Genomic DNA, 10,256 nt, shown 5'->3' with positions numbered 1-10,256 from the left:
AATGCACTCACTGTAAAACTCCTCATCCTTGGAGGAAGAATATCAATGATATCCAATTCCTCAAGTGATATTTAACTTCATATGAGTGATCGGTCAGCTATGGTTTTACCCATGGTACTCAATAATTCAGAATGAGAGGCACTCACTTAGGCAATATGGGATTGGGCTGACTCATATCTCATTTCTCTCCAGGTTAGGGAATATGTAGCTATCTGAAATATAAAAATTAATTTAGTCTAGATTCACATTTTACATTTAGTCAAATATTTATTTGAACTCATAAAAAGTTTAGTGACATAATTTAAAAGGTGAAGAACTAAAATGCATTCCAAATATTGACCAAAATACCGTAGGAAGTAGCTTGAGAAACTTTTCATCAAAATCATCAGACACATTTCCGTATCACTCTGCATAAAATCATATCCCTCCTCAAAACCACACCCTCCAGGCATTGAATTTATGGGCTAATTTGTTCTGTGAGGTGCCAAAAATGAAGATAAAGTAGGAAATACAGCCAACTAGAAGGAAGAGATATAAATGTACAAACAGGCCATTTCTGCTAGAGTCTCAGGCATTCAGGAGGTTGGTAATCGTCATACAAATATATAAAATTTTAGTGAGCTATTGAATCCATCTTCTTCCTCTTTAATTCTTCACATCAAGCCTGCAAAAGAAAAACCAAAGGAACCATGAGTTTTTCCTGTCCAGTGTCATTAAGGCATAATTGACAAATGAAGATGGTACATATTTACAGTGTACAATGCAATGTTTTGATATATGCATACATACGTTGTAAAATGTTTAAGTCACCATAATTAGCATATCCATCACCTCACATACTTATTTTTGTGGGGAGGACATTTAAGATCTCTTAGCAATTTTCAAGGATACATTATTAACTATAGTCATGATGCTGTACAACAGATCTGATATGGTTTGGCTGTGTCCCCATCCAAAATCTCATCTTGAATTGTAATAATCCCCACATGTCAAGGGTGGGACCAGATGGAGATAATTTAATCATGGGGGTGGTTCCCCCCATACTATTCTCATGATAGCGAGTGAGTTCTCATGAGATCTGATGGTTTTATAATGGCTTTCCCCCATTTTGCTCTGCACTTCTCTTTTCTGCTGCCACGTAAAGAAGGACGTGTTTGCTTCCCCTTCTGCCATGATTGTAAGTTTCCTGAGGCCTCCCCAGCCCTGCAGAATTGTGAGTCAATTAAAACTCTTTCCTTTATAAATTACCCAGTCTCAGGTATTTCTTCATAGCAGCATGAGAATGGACTAATACGAGATCTCCAGAATATATTCACCTTATGTATCTGAAATTCTGTGTATTCTTTAACCATTATCTCCCCATTCACACCACCCCTCAAGCCCATGGCAACCACCATTTGACTCTCTGCCTCTATGAGTTCAATGTTTTTAGATTCCACATATAAGTAAGATCATGCCATATTTGTCTATGTCTGGCTTATTTGACTTAGCATAATGTCCTCCATGTTATAAATCAATATGATAGGAACAAGTCAAAATTGAAGACCCCATTTTCACTTGAAAATTTCATCTCTCAATTCCGTGAATGTAAATGAACTATGGGTAGATGCTGTGGCCATCAACTTTGGCTCTAGTGATTTAAGTAATTCTAAACTAAATTAGGATAGCTTCTCCTGAAGGATTAGAGTATAATGTTAGTCTTATGATTATGGCTTGTAAGACCATTGGTGCCTGAGGCAAATTTGCATTTATGGCTCCAGTTCTTCACCTCTCCCTACTGCCATGTAACTTTGTAGTTTTCTACCACTGTGGATGGGGTATAATTCCTCATGCCTGAGTTTGGCCACACATCTTGCTTTGGCCAACAGAATGAGGCAGAAATGATGGTGTACCAGTTTTGAGCCTATGCCTCAAGAGGTATCACATGTTTTTGCTTACTCTTGTATTTCTGCTGTTGCCATAACAAGGGTATGCCCAGGTTAGCCTTCTGATCCCAGAAGAAGGACAAGAAATATGTGGAGCAGAACCAACCCTGCTAAAGCACCCTAACCAGGCCCCATGTAGAGCAGAGCCCCCAGATGACCTGCAGACACATCAGTGAGTCCAGCCAAGATCAGCTGAGCCCAACCTGTATCAGCTGAGGCCAAAACACATGAGTTAGAATAAGAAATTATCTTGTTTTAAACACTGAATTTGGGGGGTGGTTTGGTATGCAGCAATAGCTAATTGATATGGTGCCACTTCTTTTCAAAGCTCTTGTAATGCAGGGATTCTTGAACACTATTTACACATTTGTTTTCCATTAGTCTTTGGTGTCATTCCTTGTGTGTTTTACTTATGTGAATGAGGTGAATCTTTTCTTAAAAATGGAATGCTCACCTTTTTTTTATTGCCAATGGCTGGAGAAAGAAAACTCCATAAACAAGGATCTTCCCCCTGCTGGGGCAGAAACTCTGGTTTGGCACCCTCCATAATCCTTGTTTTTCTCTACTACAAAGGCTGGTGAGCGAAATACTACACTCTATTTCTCAGTCTCTCTTACAGCTAGGGGGAGCCATGGGACCCAGTTCTGGCCATTGAGCCCGAAGAAGTCTATAGCAGAGATCTAAGAAAGCTTCCCTTTCTTGTATATTTCTTTAGAGATCACAAAGCCCATAGTGTCATTGAACATTTCTAGCATTGCTGTGATGCAGGTTGTGTTGTACTCACTGTTGAGATGAAATACATAGAGGTTCAAAAAGCAAAGTAGCTAGCTCAAAGTCTCATAGCTGGTAGATAGAAAAACTGGGATTTTAACAGAGGTGTCCTGACTTTGGAGCTGTTTCTACTCCACTAACAGGGTATGGATGGTTTGTGAACCAGAGGAAAAAGTAGGAAGTTATTAATGATTGCAAAACTGAAAATGCTATCAACAGCAGTCAGCATAGGTTCTTGTATTTCCCCAGCATTTTATCTTATTATCAAAAGAACACAATATGAGATTTACTCTCTTAATACATTTTTAAGTGTATAATGCATTATTGTTGACCATAAGTACAATGTTGTACAGCAGATCTCTAGAGCTTACTCATCTTGCTTGACTGAAACTTTATGCCTGTTGATTAGTAACACCCCATTTCCCCCTACCCCCCTGGTAACCACCACTTCACTCTTTGATTCTACGTGTTTAACTATTTTAGCCACCTCATATAAGTGGAATCATGCAGTATTTGTCCTTGTGTTACTGACTTATTTTACTTTGCATACTGTCCTCAGAGTTTATCCATGTTATCACATATTGTGGTTTCCTTCTTATTCCAGGATAAAAATTCCAGTGTATGTGTACCACATTTTCTTTATTCGTACATCTACCAATGGACATTTAGGTTGTTTACTAATTTTTTAAAGAAATTATCAATTTTCAGTCCATGCCAGTCACTAAGTGGAGGTAAGACACCACCTCCTTCCCAGCCCATGGTTTCTGAGTGACTAGCAATTTCACAGCTTCATCCTGGGGTACCAGGATCCAGGCTCATCTCTGGTCATTCTCTCTTAGGTACCCTATACTCTGAGTTCACTAGACCACTTTTTGCTCCTGTAATGACAAGAGCCTTTGGGCCTCTCCCTCTTTGGTTATAACTTTTGACTAAAATCCCACCTCCCCATGACTCTCCATATAACATGCTGAATTGTGATTATTTGCTTATATGCATCATCTCACTCTTCTCATGTCTCCCACTATAGCTGCCCTGCCACTAGGCTAGGATCTTTTAAGGATATAAATATGTTCTTTTAAGGATATAAATAAAGTTTTACATCCCATTGGCTATCATGGCACCTGACACATGGCAGGGGTCCAGTGATTGATGAGTTGGACTACTGGAGAAATGAAAAATAGGAAAAGAACTGGAGTTGCAGTTGTAGCCAAACCCACATTCTTCAATGTGAGGCAGCAGTAATGAGTGAAGGCCCATAGATGCAGAAATCCAGGAGTGTTGGATTGATGTGCTATGTTTCTGCTATGCTGCCAGTTCTGCCCTAGGTTCCAACTCTGGCCCCATGATAGCCAGGGTATGCTCTAGCCACTTTACTGCTATGGTCACTGTGCAGGATGACATATGGCCAGTCTCTCTGGCTAAGTAAGAGGCCCATGACAAGCTTCCCTTGAAGCCGAAGTATTCCTTGGGCTTCTCTGGGCAGCATGGAATGGGTGATGATCCATAGGAAATTGTCACTGAAGCATGTTTTATGAGGTGTGATTTCTCTCCAAGATGTGTCCAGACTGAGAAGCGCCATCTGCAACCCAGAAATGGGTACCATTTATATGGCAGGCTTGACATGGACTCTGATAATTCTTTATCTGTCCCAGATACATAGGTGAAATTATGACTATACTGAGAAACATAGAATGAGCCATTTGCATTGGAGAGCCGTAAGATGTCCTTCACGAATGGGTTCAGCTTATAGGCCTCTCTGACTTTGAGACAGTTTTGTAAACATAGAGAACTAATGAGTGGATAAAGAAAATGTGGTATATATACCCCATGAAAGATTACTCATCCATAAAAAGGAATGAAATAATGTCTTTTGCAGCAACTTGGATGGAGCTGGAGGCCATTATTCTAAGTGAAGTAACGTAGGAGTGGAAAACAAAAAATTGTATGTTCTCATAAGTGAAGCTAAACTATGAGTATGTGAAGGCATACATAGTGATATAATGAACTTTAGAGCCTCAGAAGGGGAAGGGTGGGAGGGGAGCTAGGGATAAAAACAACATATTAGGTACAATGGACACTACTTAGGTGATGGGTGCACTAAAATCTCAAAATTCATCACTATACAACTCATCTATGTTACAAAAAAACCACTTGTGCCCCAAAAGCTATGAAAATATGCATTTTTTAAAAAAATAGAGAAATCTTGATCCAGTTTTCCCAGACCACCATGACTACTGTGAGACGACCATATTTAGAAAAATAAATGCATGGAATTCTTAATATAACATTAGCCCCTGGGGAACTTTGCTCTTCCTCTTTACTTACTGCAGTTGAGAGCCAAGGCAGACCTGAAAAAAACTGTGAAGAGGGGGAAGCTGGGCCAATGCTATCAGCCTGTGCTCGTGTGGGGGTGGAGAAACAGCTGATGGTGGCAGTGCCAGTTTTGAGCACCTACTACGTGCCAGGCACTCCACCAACTGACTACACAGCTACCTTGTTCAGCCTACAAAATAAACCTGATTCTTCCTTGCAGAAGGAGCCAGGCATGAGGTGACAGATGAAGCAGGAGCCGTTGCAGGTGTCCTCCTGCAGATCACCCTGTCCCTCAGCTTCCCCCACTCCCGGGTCCCAGTATAATTCAAGAGGGCCCAACAAGCCTGGAAACAGGACAGCAATGATGGATAAGGTCAGATATAGTCCATCCCAGAGTCCAAAGTCCCCAGAGGGCAAGAATCTCCATCCTTGGCTTTGTGGGACTCAGCGTGTGCTCAGGATGCTGGCATGATACCAGAATACAAAAATTCGGGAATCTAGAGACCTGAGCTCCCTGCTCTGCATCAGGGCTCGAATTTAGAAATGAGAAACAATGGGAAGGGATCCAGAGCTAAAATTGCCCATACTGTAAAGCACTCTTGTTTGTCAGGGTGTTGGAATGCAAGTGTATTGGGCTGTCTCCAGGGCCACGCTGCTTTGCTGCCTAGACAACAGTTGTCAGCTATTCTCCTGTGCCCTGTTCTCCTGTAGGGGACATTTGTGAGAATGATGGGGAAGGTACAGCAACCAGCTGAAAAAGTCCTTCTGTAGCTACCCCACATACCTTTTGTACCCAGACCAAAAATGGCATGGAAGCACAACCTCTAGTTTACATTTGGGAAGGGTACATGGCTGGTGTGGGGATGATACACCAAATATCTCCCTTGTGTCACCATAAGTCCAGACTGAGAAACATGTGATGTTTACGCCTTGCTGTGACCCATTTATAGCTGTGTTACTCATAGTCGCTGTGGCCCCACATACATCATGTGGGAAATGGAGTCCACTCAACACTTGTCTGCACTTGGTCCTTTAACCACACACTCGGGTGCAGTGCAATGATTACTTCCTCCTACATGGTGCTAAATCATAGAGCCATAAACACAGTGACACTCAGAAGTACTTGAGAGAAGGCAGTGCCTCATGGTCTGGTTCCATATGCAATGGCCAACCATGCATCCAGAGCAAACTGGTTAAAACTCTGGAGTTCCTTAGAGGGCATCAGAAATAAGACAAACACCTAGCATTTATAAAGTCTTCTAGAGTTTACAGAGCACATTCACACATATTGTCCCTTGTAATCATCAGGACCACACCCTAAGGAAGGTGGTGCAAGCTACAACTAAGGCTTGTAAGGAACAACACATACCCAAGGTCAGAGAGGCGCTCAGCCTGGAATTGCACCCAAACAACTCCAAACCCAAACTCTTTCTTTTGTCCCAAACAGGTACTCGTAAAGTCAGAGAAACAAAACTCTAAGTAAAAATTAGGAACATTTTTTCCTAAATTGTGAAACATCCACCAAAGTTGCCTTTGCAACTCATAAAGCCTTTGGTGGTTAAAGTGAAAATTGAAATGCTTCTAACAATAACTACATAAAAACAGGGAAGAAGAGGAAGGCACAAAGACCAGAATGTTTGCCTTGGTCAAATCCTGCACCTGAAATCCAGATTAAAGTAGTGTTAAGTGCAGGACCTGGAGAATTCAAGTGACTATAAAGAAAAGGCAAATTGCATATCCAGGTTGAATCTCATTAAAATATTTTTTAGTAATCCTATTGTATTGAGAGTTTGTTATATTGGATATCAACTCAGAGTTAGGGGCTGGCAACTGAGATACAACATTTGTTTGGTAAGATCTTGGTGGAGAAAGGGGCATCATCAAAGACCAGTCACCATAGGCAGCTCCAGATTTTGTGGGAAATTTCTCTTCATCCATCAGAACATAGTCCTCCCTCTCTCTAAAGGGGCTACTGACTTCATTGGAGAAATATTGACCCAAGATTTCTCTACCAAGGCAGAGTTCAATAACCTCTAGAAGTAGACAAAGTGATAAATAAGTCAAGGAGACTGCTGTCTTAACCAAGAGGTTCTCAGCTTTTCCAAAGATGACAAAATCTTTCTATATTGTTTCTGCCGTGGCATTCAAGGCCTAGAGACAATGGTGATTATATCAGAAGTACCAAGAATCCTCCTACAACTGTCCAGCAATCATCTGTGGCAGCCAGGGGTTCTGGAGCAACCAAACGGAAAACTAATTTTTTTGACATTTAACTAACAGAGCATGTGAAACAAATGTAGGCCTCCCTGCCTTCTTCCCATAATGCATTCCTGGAAAGCACATTGTCATAGAGATCACCTTAAAGCTGATTGATTGTTTTCACAGTCACAGTGATGGTAATGAGTGGTCCAAAGACTCAGTAGTCAGATAAAAAGATGACCTTTGATGTATTACTAGGCAAAGATGTAACTATAAGGCTTTATAATCTTTTAAAATAGTAAAACTTTTTCAAAGGCAAATGGAACTAGAGTTTTGGTATTGCTCCTCATTTTAGAAATTAGGAAATTGAGATCCAGAGGGGTTGAGTCACTTGTCCAGGATCACACAGCTAGCTATTGGCTGATCCAGGATGAGTTTTGGAGCTCTTTCTGCTACACCAAATTCTTTTGCAAAACTTGTAAAAATTAGCATACATGTATTAGTCTGTTCTCACACTGCTAATAAAGACATACTCAAGACTGTGTAATTTATAAAGAAAAAGTGGTTTAATGGACTCATAGTTCCACGTGGCTGGGAAGGCCTCATGATCATGGTGGAAGGCAAAGGAGGAGCAAAGTCATGTCTTACATGATATCAAGCATGCAAGAGAGAGCATGTGCAGGGGAACTCCCCTTTATCAAACCATCAGATCTCATGAGACTTATTCACTATCACGAGAACAGCATGGGAAAGACCCACCCCCATAATTCGATTACCTCCCACTGGGTCCCTCCTGTGACACATGGAAATTATGGGAGCTACAATTCAAGATTTGGGTAGGGACACAACCAAACCATATCAATAAGTAATCTGTACATATTGACAGTACATTAGAGGCACACATTAACAACTGATACACAGAAATATATCTGTAGTGTACCAAAACGTTGACTTAACAAATATTCATGCATTTGTTCTAATGAACACCAAAATTTCACTTAAAAATATTTCTTGCCTTCTCAGAATCTAGCAGTGTTTCTAAAAATACTTTATATAGAGTAAAATGCTCAAATCTTAAGTGAACTTGATAAATTTTTTACCATATATATACCCATGTAAGGCCTTTATTTTTACATAGCTCTTAAATACTACTGTATATGCCAGCAAATCCATGAGGTTTTGTTCATTTGAGAAATACTAGTTTCAAGAGATGATAAAACAAGTTTTCCTTTGAAAAGAAAGGGAGAGGAAAAGAGGGAGAAAAAGGAAACCATCAATCATCAGATAAATTGAGAAATACTGGATTAAAGCAAAGATAAACAACCTTCTTAGTTTAAGGGCTCCTTGGAACTTTAAATATACAAATATATAGTGTGTGTGTTGGATGTGGGGACCATACCATTGTATCATTTTCAAAATTCACTCAATCACTGAAGCATTTATAAAAGCAGTTTTATACTGTATAAATTATTTATCATTCATTATATCACAAATAGTATTCATAGCATTTCATCAGGTGGCTGCACCAGAGTTTGCTTAATTGGAATCCTATTATTGGACACTTAGGTTCTTAATCAATTTTGCTACCATAAATGAACACAACCTTTTCCATGTGAACATTTTCTTTAGAATGGGCTTCCATCAAGACACACTGGGTTGGGAGAGATATAAATCCACAATGACTGGGAATTTTCCATTTATTAACCCCCCCAACCCTCATCATTTATACTACTGTGTGCCTGCTATACAGAAGATATTCAATATTTTTTGAGAATGTGCATATGTCTTTTTCACGATCATTTTCCTATTCATCTTTGTGGATTTACTTAAAGGAAAATCAGTAACTGTTTTCTTGAGCACTCCGTTGATTTCTACTGAAGCTGCGCATTTTCTTAGGCTTCTCTACTAATTATACATCCACTTTTGTGAAATTGTGAGTTCATTTCCTTTGTCTATTAAGGTGTTACCATTTTGCTTTCCAATTTACACGGGCTCTTTCCATAATTATATATTTCATGCAAAACAATTTTCTTGATAGAGTTTGCTATTTAATGTTTGGGTTTTTTTTTTTTTTTTCAAGTACCTTTTTTTTTAATTATCGAGAATTTGAGGGATGATTTTGATGGCTCTTCTTTTAAAAGCTACCCGGGGAAGTTTAAATCAATGCCTTCATTTTTTCCTCTAAATCATTCCAACCATTATTTTAAAAGCTACTTATATCCAAATCTTACCTTTTGAAGCTATCATGAGATGACTTAATTTTATAATCTTAAAAGAGATGAGGCCAAATAAAGAAGGATGTTTATGGAAAGGAAGAAAGCATAATTGATTTGGAGATTTGAGATCTTGTTTATAGGCTGTTGTAACTCACTCTGCTGTGTGTGTGTGTGTGTGTGTGTGCGCGCGCGCGTGCACGTGCATGTGCTGATGGGGGTTTAAACCACCTAGAATGGGAGTTCAAACTTGGCTGCACATTAAATCTCCTGGAGGGAGTTTTTTTCACCATCCCAAAGCCCAGGCTGCCCCAAACCAATTACATCAGAGTCTCTGGAAGTGTGATCAGTAATTTGTAAAGCTCCCAGGTGCTCTGATATGCAGACAAGATTGAGAACCACAGCCTAGAAGGGCTTCTCAGTCTTCAACATCCATATGAATCCCTGGGGATCCTGCTAAACTGCAGATTCTGACTCAGGAGATCTGGGGAGAGGCCTGAGACCACACACATCTAGTAACTACCCAGGGAATGCTGTTGCTATTGGTACATGGACCACTTGAAAATGAAGGTTCTAGACTAGTAGTTTTCAATAGAGGGAGAGAATGATTTTTGCCCCCTACCCCGTGGTGAGCATTTGGCACCATGTGAAGACATTTTTTGTTATCACAATCAGGAAGGGGAGGGTACTACTGGCATTTGGTGAGTAGAGGCCAGGGATGCTGCTAACTATCCTAGAATGCCCAGAACGGCCCCAGTGACAGAGTTGTCTGGCCCAATTGTCAATAGTGCTGAGGTGGGAAAAAAAAAAAAAAAAAAAATGCCAGTTTAGAGAC

At 40.1% G+C, this 10,256-nt stretch overlaps 1 protein-coding gene across 1 annotated transcript in view; it reads right to left on the bottom strand.

Moving 5' to 3' along the window:
* Window positions 1-241: 241 nt before the first annotated feature.
* The window catches only part of SMPX (small muscle protein X-linked), a 52,312-nt gene continuing 42,297 nt past the window's right edge, over window positions 242-10,256 (bottom strand). The window contains exon 5 of the mRNA XM_023199062.1: window positions 242-664. The gene's annotated coding sequence lies outside the window, so the exon portion shown is untranslated. The remainder of the gene's footprint in view (window positions 665-10,256) is intronic.

The sequence above is a fragment of the Piliocolobus tephrosceles genome, chromosome Y (assembly GCF_002776525.5).
Source record: "Piliocolobus tephrosceles isolate RC106 chromosome Y, ASM277652v3, whole genome shotgun sequence".
In the NCBI taxonomy this organism is placed as follows: Eukaryota; Metazoa; Chordata; class Mammalia; order Primates; family Cercopithecidae; genus Piliocolobus; species Piliocolobus tephrosceles.
Note: the sequence above shows the minus strand (reverse complement) of the source record. Positions and strands in the feature narration are given on the sequence as shown.